The sequence below is a fragment of the Anoplolepis gracilipes genome, chromosome 2 (assembly GCF_047496725.1).
Source record: "Anoplolepis gracilipes chromosome 2, ASM4749672v1, whole genome shotgun sequence".
Taxonomy (NCBI): Eukaryota; Metazoa; Arthropoda; class Insecta; order Hymenoptera; family Formicidae; genus Anoplolepis; species Anoplolepis gracilipes.
Genome location: NC_132971.1, coordinates 10,753,960 through 10,768,850, shown reverse-complemented (window position 1 = coordinate 10,768,850; position 14,891 = coordinate 10,753,960). Strand labels below are relative to the sequence as shown.

General features: G+C 29.3%; 1 protein-coding gene across 1 annotated transcript in view; it reads right to left on the bottom strand.

Moving 5' to 3' along the window:
• Phlpp (PH domain leucine-rich repeat protein phosphatase) overlaps positions 1–11,338 on the bottom strand; it is a 102,049-nt gene extending 90,711 nt beyond the window's left edge. The window contains exon 1 of the mRNA XM_072911562.1: positions 11,306–11,338. The gene's annotated coding sequence lies outside the window, so the exon portion shown is untranslated. The remainder of the gene's footprint in view (positions 1–11,305) is intronic.
• Positions 11,339–14,891: the final 3,553 nt, after the last annotated feature.

Here is a 14,891-nt window from a genome sequence, read left to right as displayed (position 1 = left end):
AGGGTCGTTTTTATGACGAGTACGAATTTACATCTTGCCAAAACGGAAGTGCAGGAATGAGGGTTAGGTTACCAATCAAGAGCTCGTTAGAAATTAATTGGAACGAATGTCGTGATATTGGCTGGCCACGCTTGCACAGTAAATTTTAATTTTTATGTGAATCATCATCGGATGAAATCCACGAAATCCAATATGACGCGGGATCCTAATTACGTTCATTACCACTAATAAAAGCGCCGTAATATCGAGTGTTAACGATTTTGGAAAAAGAAGATATACGCAATTATTATGTCAATATCTTCCCATGAAAATACGTTACTAGTTTAATCCTGAGACCCAACGGGAAATTAATTTTGGATTATACTTAACGATAAAATAATTAATAATAATAATAAGCCGATTAATAAACGACAATCATAGTATCGTATCTCATTAATGATGGCGAGTAGTTATATGCCAATATTAAATTGATATATTCATATGCTGTGTGCAAATGTACAAAATTTATTGCATCTAAATTTTGTTCACGTATACTGTGGTCAAAACAATTCAAAACACTTCTATAACTCTATAAATATTGATTTTATCAAAAAATACTTTGAATAAAAATTATATAACTCAACAGAGCACGTAATATACAAATAAAAAACTTTCGTTATCTCTCTTAATATTTCAAGAGGATGTTTTTTTATTTATTTATTTTGTTTTTATACATCACCAATTGTTTTCTATTAAAAATATAACTAACGTTAAACAAATTACATTGAGTCGAATAATTTGGAAAAACAATATAAAAAATATATATAAAATATATGTTGATTTCAAATATATGTTAAAAATTATATATAATCTTTTAATAAAATTTTCATATAGAGATCATATAAATATTTGGTTATATATATTTCTTTCTCAATGTTTACAACATTTATAATACTGTAATTATATTGTGACTCATTGTAATTATTGTATTATTATTACAGAAATATTAATAATTACTATATTATTATTAGAAATATTAATAATTACTATATTATTATTACAGAAGCTCGATTACACCCGAATTGGGTTTTTCGACTAGTAAATGCGAGTGGCATGAATAATATTGATGCTATTTCACACCAAATCGACGCGATAGCAAATCAAACGCGATACCGTGCATTTACATCCACTAACTGCAAATATCCTAAATGCCTTGCACGTCTAACGTAGCATCGTACATTACATACGTAATATTAATACACAGGCTACGTGATTGTAATTAGAATTTCTTGCGGATATATTCAGATCGCGCGATGCATTCGCTTACGACGCTTAGTCGATGCAGCATTTGATTAAGATCGATGCGAGATTCCGAGTATAAACCAGCGACTGCAGATTACGTAAAACCTTGACTATGTAAAGATCAAAGATTGATTGGACTTTCAAGTCATCAAGGAGAATTTTGTCGCAAATATGACTCTTGTCGATAAATATTAATTATCTCGAAATTAATCATTTAATCGAATTTCTCTTAAAACAGAAATTTCTCCTCTAATCTAATTTCTTCCAAATCTACCGTTGCGATAGGAAATACGAAACATTTTTGCATACACGTATGAATAATTGTATCAAATAATCAATATTAATTGATGGCAGTTGAATAACTTCGCTGCTTTTCGAAAGGTTTTTAAATTAAATCTAATATTTTAATATTTGTGATGTCACTTGAACGTGTAGTTTCGAAGATTTTTTAATTGTCAGCTATTAAATATAAATTTAAAATTAGAAGTATATAAATGTATATGTAGTATTTAAAAATTTGTACACCTAATCACACAAGTCGAATCAACTATGTCTTCTTTGAATAATTCAAAGTTAACTTTTTCTTAACGTGAATTTGATTGAAAATTATTATTTATTTAAAGTTTTAATCCCCTCAGTTCTATACTCCTCGAATAATTAGTTGAATTGCATTAAAATCATCAGTAAAAATCTCATTGATAATGTTTTCAGCAACATGTATGTACATATACGTACCTTTTTATTTAAAATTGACAGAGTGTACATTTTTTGATATATATAAATATTCATATATTAATTTCTATGCATCATCAGAATTTTTTTGGTCTGTTACGATTTGGAAATAAAATTTTTGTTATTTTGACGGTTGGAATATATTATTCTCTTGTAAATTCAGGAGTGAAATCTGTTGATTAAAAATATTTAGCAAAGATACGTTATCGATGTAACGTGAAAGTCCATGAATTTGTATGAAAATATTGTTGGCAAGATTCTTTTTATTAATAATGATGTAATCTGGTAATTAGTTTTACATTTTATATATTAACGCATTTGAAATTTGTTGGTACAAATACTATTGCTGTCAATAATTAATAATAGCGATCCAGTAGATCCAGTACGCATTTAGTATCAGACTACATTGATGGGGAATACGAGTTAATTGCTGATTGACATGTTTCACTAAAATTTGTGGCTTCGAGCGATTTAGCCCTTCGATCTAATGCAAATGGCGAATATATACATATATGTATATGTATATACTCAACAGAATTATATTATTATACATTTATGCATTATCTCAAATTATATCTTGCAAATTTCAATATTCATATTTTTATGTCCAAATTAAAACGATAAAAGAGTAAAAATAAACTACATAGTGATACATTTGTAAAAAAGAGAGTTTCTTTTAATAAATAAAAAAAATAAATATAAATATATATATATATATATATATATATATATAATTGCAGAATTATATAAAACATAGAACAAAATAATATATAATATACATTATTTTTATGTATTATATAATTTGTTTTTTTATTTTTGGTATTTGTTAAATGAGATATATTGTTTTCAATTCAGAAGAGAAATATTTTTACAAGAGAATAATAAGAAAAACGTACGAAAAATATTTCTTTCCAAATAACAACAGTGTGAGAATAATAATCGACACGTTTGTAAGCAAAAGCTCGGCTCGAATATATCGATTTCCGGACTCCGTTCGAATCTTGAATTCGTTTCGCGACAATAGAATGCACGAGCTTACACATTTATACATATTATATTGTAAAGTCGTGCATCCTTTATATATGATATACTTTATGATATGATATACGATAGCGATATATATGACAATGAAATACGTCAAGACGTACGTGATTCCATTTCGTGAAAGTGCAATTATTAAATGTTTGTACAACAATTAGAGATTTTCTTAACCGCAATCAAGAACAATTTCGCGAAAGAATATAATCAGCGATTGATATATATATCGATAAAGTATGAGAAACTATTTTTGCACGTAACGTAAATCCGATTTAACTCTTTGCATTCTTCAAGAATCGATATGATTGTTTATTGAATTTCTTTGGCAAAAATAGTTTCTTTATTCCTTTATAATTACACAAAAATAATAATAACGAGAAAGAGAAAGGTGATATATATTTTATATTTAATAATATTTTTTTTAATTACATTCTATTTAATAATAATATAAAATATGTTATGTATATAACTTTTATATTTAATTTTATTTATAAAATTATGATTGTATGGCATTTGAAAAATGCGAAATATTAAGAACAAAAGAATAAGAAAATAGAATTTTTTCAAATTACTTTTTTATATTTATGTACGCCTATGTATATTTGCTGTATGAGTAAACTTATTTTATTATAAAATGTATATAATTTTAATGTATATACATAGTTATAGAGTTTATTTTTCGTGCAATTTTGCCTTATATAAAGCCACGTATTTTACGCCACAAGTACTTTTCACTACGAGCTTTTTCACACACAAATGTGTCTTCCGGTCACGGTATAAATGCCTGGTTGCTAGTTGCGTCATCGGATTGCATTTCTCGTTTATGAAACGCGCGATGGATGTAAATGGCACAAATGTACAAAAGGGATACATTACTGTCCTACCAGATATTCTGCGCTTCGAGGATATTTCACATATTCCCGTTTTAGCATTATAACAATGAACATAATACGAGAAGAGATCTCATTTATTTATATTTTAAATGCATCACTTTATCCCACATGAAATATCAAATTTCTAAATTTGATAAAACAAGAAAAAAATGCTTTCTTATATTCTATAATTTTTTAAATATAATATATATCATTTATATATTATTTAAAAAAAAAAAATAGGAAAGTAATCTGATTTTTAACAGGCTTGCGTTATTACTATTTTTTGCATCATTTTACGTGGAATCCCAAATGATCATTATCCTCTGCGGCCGCGCACATCAGATGAGAATTTTCTTATTAGAATGCAACGCGATACGAATGTTCGTTGTTCTCTTTTCAGCATGGATTCCGGCTCATAAATTTTAACGCGACGCCGACGATATCGTTAGAGTTTAAGAATCACGGATCCCCTCTTTGGAGAGAGAGTCCGCGGTATCTCCTTGCGTAGAATTTATCGCCGAACTTCCTGTGCTTGAACTTTATACGCGAAGCAAGCAGAAACTTGTCAGCCGACACTGCCAAGAGAAATGAAATTAGCGTGCAAAGGATAAACAAAGGATCAGCGACACAAATAAACGAATCTTTCTCTGGTATTCTCTGCTGGTACTCTTTCTCGGATTGCTTGGCTTTTAGATGTTATTTCCGCTTCTTATCTCCGTTATGTATTAATATTTTTTATTTCTACCTTGCTATCAAATCCATTCTTAATCAGAATTTCTCATCTATTTGATTTTATCTTAAATCTTGAAGATGAAGTAGAGAGATTGATTAATTATAACTTCAAAATAGGTATTTCAAATTATGGATTTGTGGAGAGAAAGTTATGTGGAATATTAAATAATTTGCGCAACACTAATTTATAGAACCAAAAATCTACAAATTTAGACTAATAGATTTACGGAGATTTTCATTATCTGTAGAATTACAAATAGGATTTATAGGATTTTATAAGGATTTACATATTCAAGAATTTGTCAAATTCAAAGATTTAGATTTCCAGGATTTTCGTGGCACCAACGGGTATGTAACTAATGTCACAAATAAATTTGCTTTAATATATTTATTATTTTATTATATTTATTTTAATATCCTTATTTTTAATAATATGTAAATAGATAGCACATACATATTTTTTTAAACACTTGATAGAAATGTAAAAGAAAATCCACAACATAATTTTTTTAATAATATCTGTATTAGATTTTTTCTTTTTGGTATATCTACTAACGGCCAAATATTAATAACAGAATAATGTCTGAAAATTAATATTCACGACAGACTATCGTGAAGCGACTCTCGAAAGCTTCGAGTCCGCGCAATGTAATAATTATCGCGAAACTTGGCTTGTGCACCGACAACGTCGGTGACTCGAAATTTTGTTGGAAGTTGTAAAATGAATATTAAAGACATCGCGTATACTTCTCTGATTTATGTCATTAATTTTAGAATTCTTTAAAGCGCGAAACTTTAGTCGCGGACGAGCGAATTGCAAATTTGGTGAATTTATAAATCATCATCGTCATTATCTTTGCGGGAGGGGTGCGAACGGTGAAACCGATTTAATTTCATTATTAAAATGGCCAATGAAACGACTATTACGCCTCTTCTCGCGGAATGTTAAGAAATTCCTTTCTATTACAGAAGTGATTAAAATAACTGTAGTAGGTCGGAATCTTTGATGCGAACTTTCCGAGCGAATATACCGTTAGATACCCTTTTAATTATCACTTCTTAACCGCATTCTCGTTATGCGAACGACTGCTCTAAGGTACTCTAATAGGATATACTTTGATGATGATTACAGTCAGATTTCGCGAAATCGAGGATTAACGAGTTTACAAAAAGTTTAGAGCAACTAGTCAAAATTGACATAATTAGATTAAAAGTTTTTTTTTTTTAATTTCATCGACTTTCCTCAAATTTTACTTAAAAAAAAAAAAAAAAAAAAGACACTAAATGTTTTTATCATTGTTTGACTTTTAAAAAAAAAAAATTTGGTTTCACACAAGTGGTCAATGATACTGTTCATCAAGAGAGTAATTTGAAGAGAGAACAAACGACAACTTTGTACTTATTAAAGTGGGATATCTACTTTTACGCAAAATGCGAGTGGTAGACTTTGGGGTCGGAATATTTGCAATTCAATGCATGTAAATACGCGAATTACCGCGTTCCAGTAAGTGGTCGCTTTTGTATTCGGGATTTAAGTATTTCGCGACACGTCCGGTACGTATATAAATTAGAATACGAATTGTGTTATTCTTGTAATGTCGCAAACAACTTCGACAAACTTTATTTTGTAAGATTTACAATAATATATAAAAAATTTTAAATTCCTATCAAATTTTTGAGTGTTCGTCGTGTGCTTACTTGATATATTTTTTATTTATTATTGCTCTCTTAAACAAGATGCACACTTTTGCCCTATTAATTCGAGATAATTTCGTGAAAATATGAGCAAATATTCTGCATTTTACACATCACTATTTAAAATTTATTTTAATCAACAATATTTGCCCTTTTTCGCTTATACTTCGCTTTTACTACAAAACAGAGTTGATATACGTAAAATGATATCTATAATCTGCAAAAGGCTCCATTTTATCAGCTTACGCTAACTAAAGATTATAGGCGTCATTATACCGGGCTTTTGTCGAGACTAAATGAAGTCCTGACGTTTTCCCTAATGACAGTCGCGTTACGGTATTCCTGTTCCTTCGACCTCCGATGTGGCATATGGTCAAAAGCCAGTTGCTCATTGCAAATTCAACCTTCTGCCCCCGGCCCCATTGGCTTTGTGTACGCGCCGCGCAGCGATTCACCTGAAACGCGAATAAAGCTCGTTTGCGTCTACGTAGTTCTTTACGGCAAAGCCGATTAATTATTAAACGCGCGCGTGATGACCTCCTTTCTGTTCCGGGGAGCTTATAAGAGACGCAATATCGTCGTAATAATTGGAAAAAGGGGATTCCGTAACCGAACGCCGCATTATGCGTGCACTATAACGTATTGTTTATCCATAAAAGATATTTTACGTAGATCACTTTCCATAAAAGTTCTCAAGAGCCGCGCCTTCTCTCTAGAGATTCTCAAGTAGAATTGGTTATAAAATTTGCATAATTATTAAACAGCTTAGATATAATTTTTTTAAATTTTTTCACACTGTCAAAAAAAAATTTAAGACTATTTATTTTATTGAGAGAAAAGAGAAAGGGAGAAAAAGGACGAATGGATATTTAGTTCCTCTCTTGGTTACATAAAGTGTATCTTATCAGGTATTAACGTTTTTGCATAAACTTGGGTTTTGAGCAACCCAAGGTTGATTAATGACGTCATTGCTTCTGCCAATGAAAAGAATTGAATTCATAATAAAATAGTGATTAATTGATACGGGATGAAAACCCAGTCATCCGAGAATGCTATATGATTGTAAATGTTTATAAGTAATAATCAGGGTTGGAAAGTAACGCGTTACTTGTAACGTTGTAATCGTTACAGCTACTTTTTTTCGATAACCGTAACAGAAAAAGTAACTTTGTTACATTTTTTCATAATGAGTAACGAAACGAAGAGTTACTTTTATCGTTACTTTCCAGACAGCACATATCTTTCAAAAATGCTTAAAAGACAACTTAAAAAGATGTCTTATTATATTTTAAATATCTTTAAGATGTCTTTTGATCTTTCTGTGCAGTCTAGGATTTTTTTCAAATATACTTGAATATACTATACTTTTTTCGAATATTACTTTCAAATGAAGAAACATAGATATTTTTTGTTTCATGTATATGCGCGCATTTTATATGGTACATGTAACATATACTATAGATACATGTACATATGCGTGAAATAGAACTTAAAATTGATAAGAGTATTGAAACGCAGTATCACATACTTAGAAACTGCTAGCACCTCTTTCTAGCATCTGTCTACTTTGTAAAAAAACATTTAAGTAGACAGATAATTCAATGATTAGTCAAGAATTCAATGTTATGAAAATTATCGTATCGTGTTAGAATTTTAAAATAAAAAAAATTGAAAAGACGCGAAGAAAGCGACTTTAACCATATATTTACCAATCTATTGAAAATAAACTAACAATAAGAAAATTATTTTATTTATATTTACCGAATCTAAAAGTATTTAAGAAAGCTTGTTTACACTTTTCTTCAAAAGTTTCTCTTATTTAAAATAATTTATTATTATCAAGATTACTACACACTTTATATGAATAGCAATATCACTATCAAAAAATTATATCATTTTGATTACTTTATTGTAAAATAATGCTGAAAAATTTTTAGTGCTTAGTGTAAAAATTTGATCTTGTATTAAACAATTTTTATGTAAAGTTTGTATACAAAAAATGTAACAGAAATTGTAACGATTCGTTACTTTTTGATTAACGGTAACGAGTTACTTTTTAAAATTAATAACGAGTTATATATACTTTTATAAAGTAACTTTTCCAACTCTGGTAATAATACACATAAGCTTTATGCGATTACACAGGGATTATAACGCTAAATAAATTCATTCAGTTGGAATGGCACGAAGGAAAGTAGGCGAAAGAATTTTTAAAGACGCGCCCTTTAAAGATCCCACCGATGCACGGATATTATGCATACGGGACGCATATGAACTTTCCAAAATTCGAATATCTTGGAGAGGGAATAGCTCCCGTGTGTGTCGTGTCTCTTTTCTATGTTCTATTCTTGGAATGTGCCGCGAGATACGTTTGCACGAAATACACGTAACTCTTAACAGAGATCATACGCTTTCAAAAGGATTCTGGATGAGAGCCACGTGTATCAATTTTTATACATAATTATGTATTACGATCTCTTTTTATGATAAATTAATTAATTTGACAATGTTAATTAATTATTGCATTACATTTAGGAAGAATCTTTTATTTATTTTTATTCAGACATAAAATGCATAAGAGAAAAGAAAAATATTTTTTTATTTGATTTGTTTTTGTTAAATTAAATGCAGTTATTTTTCATTTATGAAATATTTAATATTGTCATATATTTTTTAATGTCGTAAAAAAGTCGATTGCATTTTTATAAAAATAATAGCCGAAAGTCGGATTGAACGATAGTCACAAGTTTTGCTCTCCAAAAGTGCACGTTATCCTCCATCAGGATTAGTGGTTTTCAAAATCCTTTCATCAGGACTAGATAAAAGGAAGCAAGAGAATATAGAAGAAAAGAGAGACGTGTGTATATATATATATATATATATATATATATATATATATATATATATATACACGATTTAACCACATTCGCAGATTAATTATTTTATCAATAAATCTATAAGCTTATATGAAACTCTCAGTGACATTCTTAATATAGAATATGTACGGCGATTCTCCTATAACTCTTCGTTTTAACCATTGGAAAAACTTTCTCGGAAACCACTGGTCTCGATATGGGATCAATCGAGACTACGCTGGAGGAAATCGGGGAGGATTTCGGAATCGATATGCGATATCACGTTTCGTTGTGTTACCGGAATGCCACAGGACCATCTGGATTTAACCCCATTCTCTCTCTCTCTCTTTCTCCCTCTTTCTCTCTAGTTTCGGTTTCTCTTGTAACCGCGCGATATAAAATACTGAGTATTTTCAGGGCGAGCAATTTCGCTGGTCCTTCAATAAAATCGAAACTGTCGGCCGTCATTGAAGTAACTGTGCGTGATAACATTTAATACACTGTAAACTCGTGAGAGAAACGCGTGTGTAATCAGATAATCCTGAAGACTAGAATTGATCTGTATTGCAAATCGAGTATTGTTAATTATTATCCATAGAATTAAATTTCAATCTTACAAATAATTGAAGAAATCCTTTCTTTGATCAACTTGAAGAATTATTTTTATTTCTGTAATAAAAAGTCAAGATAACTCTTAATGCTTCTTTAATTGCCAATCTTTTGCAATAGCAAAAGATAAATAACATAAATAATATAGATAATATCTTTTTAGATTATTCTTTATTAGATGGTTAACTATCATACGCAAAATTTTGTAATCAATCTATTTGTAATGCGCACGAGAAAAATGCAAGATAAACATTAAAAGGGTTTAATATGTATTCTCAGGTGCTCGATCTTCCTACTGATAGATTAAACTCGACGTGCCCGCGGGTCAACATAGCCAATATAATCTTCTTTCGACTATAATAACTTGATGGCGTTCGTAATAAAACGAAGTCTGTCGGATCATCACGAGAATAGTACATTGGTAGTTTGACGGGATATAATAATAGTATCTTCGTCGTTAGAGCTGACATTCTACAGAAAGCTGTTTTCTTTTTTCACAAATTTTATTTATAACGATATAAAGTTATCTTTATCTATTGGTTTATTATTATGGGACGCATCTACAGCACGCTGATAAAATTGAAACACGTTTCATAAGAATCCAATTTTATTGAACATGGACATTTTTGGCAAATATAATAAATTATCTGTGTTTTAACGTTTCTCAAAATGTCTGCACAACTACAAAAATTATTTTATCTATTCGTGACTGTAAGAATAAATATATGTATATATATATATATCATTTGGGATGGCTTAACTTAACAGGCTGTGTACTATATATATAATCATCTTTGAAAAATTCCACTTTTATTGCAATAACCTTGTTGGAATTCGCGTTCTTTAAAAATTTCAAGTTTCCTAATACTATAAGTAAATTTAAAGAAATACATGTAAAACGATTAATTATAATGAAAAATACTTTATTATTTTTCATAGATGTTTTAAGAGACTTTGATGTTATTAAATTCTCTTGTTTATTTAAACCAAATTTACTGACATACTATCATAATTCTATCACTTTATCATGTATATTATTATACATAAAACATCTTTGCAGGCCTCCTTAATATTGGTGAACTTTAAGTTTTCGTTCCGAGAAACTTCAGTCTCAAGAAACTTTAATTTAAAGGTTCTGACATAAATTAAGTTAAAAATTTTATACTTTTATAATTTTTTAAACCGTGGATAATTTCAAATTATTAATATGTAATTTTCTATAGGCTTTAATTAATTTTAATTGTTTTAATTTAAAAGGAAATCAGGAAGTCGGACCAAAACAAAATTACAGTTCAATTTTAGTTATGGTTCAATAAAATATTTAGTAACTGTTCTTTTAGTTCTAATTTTTGTTTCTTGATAAATAAAGGAAACCGAAACCATGTAAATTATGGTTTTTTAGATTTCGTGGTTCCGGTTCTTTGAAAATCGCTATTTAAAAAAAATCTCTATAAATCCATTGCTTTAAAATAAAAATTTGTCACTCACCGGTATTGATGTTGCAACAACGAGGTTGTCGATATTAAAGCCGTCTGTAACATACAAATATAAAATCCAAATTATATCAGCGTTTAAAATATTCAAGAAATTGTTATTGTGCTTATTGAATTTTGTACTCAATGCGTACAATAATAAGTGGATATATAAATATCTTTAATAATTTTTTAAATTAAGAAAAATTTATTTTTTTAACAGAAACTTTTGTAAAATTTATATAAAAAGTTTTTGTTTGAATCATTCAAATAAATGAACTAAATAAATGTGATTTATAATAATTAATGTATAAATAATAATATTCACCTTAGGATTGCTCCGCCAATGCAGGATGCCTCTCCTAGGCCTCCTCCTCCTCTCAGATTGTCAAGGTAGTCAGCGTCCATTGTTTTACACGCCCGATACTTTAAACGGCACTTCCGCCCGCATTTTTACGCGATACTTTGGACAGCACTCTCGAATTTCGATACGAACGAAAACGATCCTGTTTCATTACACGAGAATCAGACTTCGAGTCAACAACCGCACCTTCAAAAATCGATTATTGAACATAAATTTAACATCAACTGTGTAAATGATATCTCTTTGTATATGAATAGAGTAAACTCGAGTAAGATGGCCATAGTTTTTTAAAATGCAAAAAACATACTTTTATTTTTGTTATTTTTTAATAGTGTTTGACATATTATATCTTCACCGAAGCTTAAATTACGTAATATTATTGAAATTAAAAGGAACATATTTAATAGAAATTTTATATTATCAAAATAGTACAACATAAAGCATTGGCCATCTTACCCAACTTTTAAGGAAAAGATGACCATAATATTTATAAAAAAATAGTGAAAACGAAAATAAAAATTATAGGTCATATAACAATTTACATATCTTTATAATATGTCTAACGTCGATTACGATAGCTTAACTGTTATTTATTCGACGTTATAACAGTTTTTAGTGGACACATGAAAAATTTTGCAGGTAGTCAGAAGTAAAAATATGATATAAGATTGACAATATCGTTATTTCGAATAAAGTATGCACATTAACTACTGTAAATATCGATTATCTTTGATGACTAAAAAAGCGCACTATGTAGCAATTATTAAAAAAATTACAGCCTATGGCCATCATACCTTAACCGTGATATCAGGATGAGTCCAACACGAAGAGGCGAAAACGCGACCGCGATTACGAGGCAAAGTCAAGACAAATGTCACGGACAATAGCGCGTTATACATCAAGGCCGAATGCCACGTTATTACGTTACGTATTTCGCTTTAAACATATTTTAACGTGTTAAATTTTATCCCGTAATATAATGCATATTTTTGTATCGTGGCGAGAAAGAGAGGACGTGTGTGTGTGTGTGTGTGTGTATGTGTAGGGCACGAGGTATGTGACTTTGAGATGACTGAGCGCGAATTGCGACACACACGTCGGAGTGGGGATACATGGGTACGTGCTATTACTATGCTTGCCGAAATCAGAATGAATAGAGGTCACGGTTGTTTAAGCGTTAATATCCCTTCCATCTCTATTCACGCAGCGACGATAAGGAGAAGGGGGAATGTGTTCTCTCTCTCTCTCTCGTCGCGCGAGAAAATAAAATAATAATAAATACGCGTTATATTATATGGTAAAACTTGACGCGTTAATTAAGATATGTATATGAAGTGATTTTAAAATACGTAAAGTTCCTTAATTAAAGTGATACTATTTGATAAATTTAACAAGTTTTAAAATACAACACAATTACGAAATATAATGCATAATATACACTAATTAAAACAATTCTATGACTTACTCTATAATTGTACAACGTTACTATTTTATTATTACATTTATTATAATGAATATATCGTAATGAAAATTTTATCAACGATAATTATGTTATGATTATATATAATAACTAATAATATAATTATATATATATATCATAATATAATTGATACATCACAGTTGTCATGATGATACGAAATAAAGCATGTATGTAGAACAGAATCGGTTGGCATCGAAAAAGAGAATAATTAATTTCGAAATTTACGTGTCTTTCTTTAAAAAAGAATATAAAAAAATAGTAATATTAATATAAAATATAAATATAAAATATAGAAAATTAGTAATATTAAAATATTTTGTGGAAATAAATTGCAAGAACCAAAGAGGATCGTATACTGAAATTAACAGTCTAGTTATAGGTTCGGTGTTATAATTCGGTATAAATTTTACACAATTTTAGTACAATTTACAGTTTTGGCTTGACTAAAAAACAGTTATGAAACAGTTATCGGATCCAATTTCGGTTTGAGTCTCTTATGCAATAAAAGCTTAATATTATTAAATATTTCTAAAGATATATCACAAAAAAGCATATTGAGTTCAGTAAAAAAATTATATTATATAAGCAGCTCGGGGCATCACATGAGATATAAGTAATAAATCTAATATATCTTTAGTTTTATGTTGAATGAAATAATGGAATATAATAAAATTTGCAAGTATATATACACGAATGACTCTTTGTTCTATTCGGTACTTTAGAAGATATTGCTTCAATGATCCTAATGTATTCTGTTCGGTGGAAATAAAACAACGGCGAGAAGTAGATGGATGGCGAAGAGTGACCATGACCGATAGCACAGAGGAACAGAAAAGATCCTTGAGGAAATTTCACGTTTAACCCAACTAAAGCAAAGTAAAAGTAAAAGAAGCGTTTCAAAAAAAAATTTATTAGCCGTGACGATGAATGGAGTCGAAAGTCGAGGGACAACGATAAATCGACGAAACGTTTCTAATAATTGTAGAGATCTTGCCGCACAAGAAAAACAATCGAGGAAATACATTTTTATGAATATTTTATCTTTTCGCGATACGTAATTCTCTAAAAATTTGACTACACGAAGTAGAGTTGATTGTCTAAAAAATTCCTGCATTTCACATCAAAACTCGAACTCAGGTTCTTCTTACAAATATAAAGACAAACAAATATGATCAAATCAGGGTTGGGAAGTAACGTCTTACTTTTTTTCGGTAACTTTAACGTTAACGGCATTACAAATTTTGTTTGTAACGAAAAAAGTAACTTTGTTACATTTTTCCATAACGAGTAACGAAATTAAGAGTTATTTTTATCGTTACTTTCCAGACAGCACATATCTTTCAAAAATGCTTAAAAGACAACTTAAAGACGTCTTATTACCTTTTAAATATCTTTAAGATGTCTTTTAACCTTTTTGTGCAGTCTAGGATTTTTTTCAAATATACTTGAATATACTAGAGTTTTCAAATATAATTTTCAAATAAAGAAACATAGATATTTTTCGTTTGATGCATATGTGCACATTTTATGTGGTACATGTAACATATACTATAGATACGTTTACATATGCGTGAAATGGAACTTAAAATTGATAAGAGTATTGAAACGCAGTATCACATACTTAGAAACTGGTAGCATCTCTTTCTAGCATCTGTCTACTTTGTAAAAAAACATTTAAGTAGACAGATAATTCAATGATTAGTCAAGAATTCAATGTTATGAAAATTATCGTATCGTGTTAGAATTTTAAAATAAAAA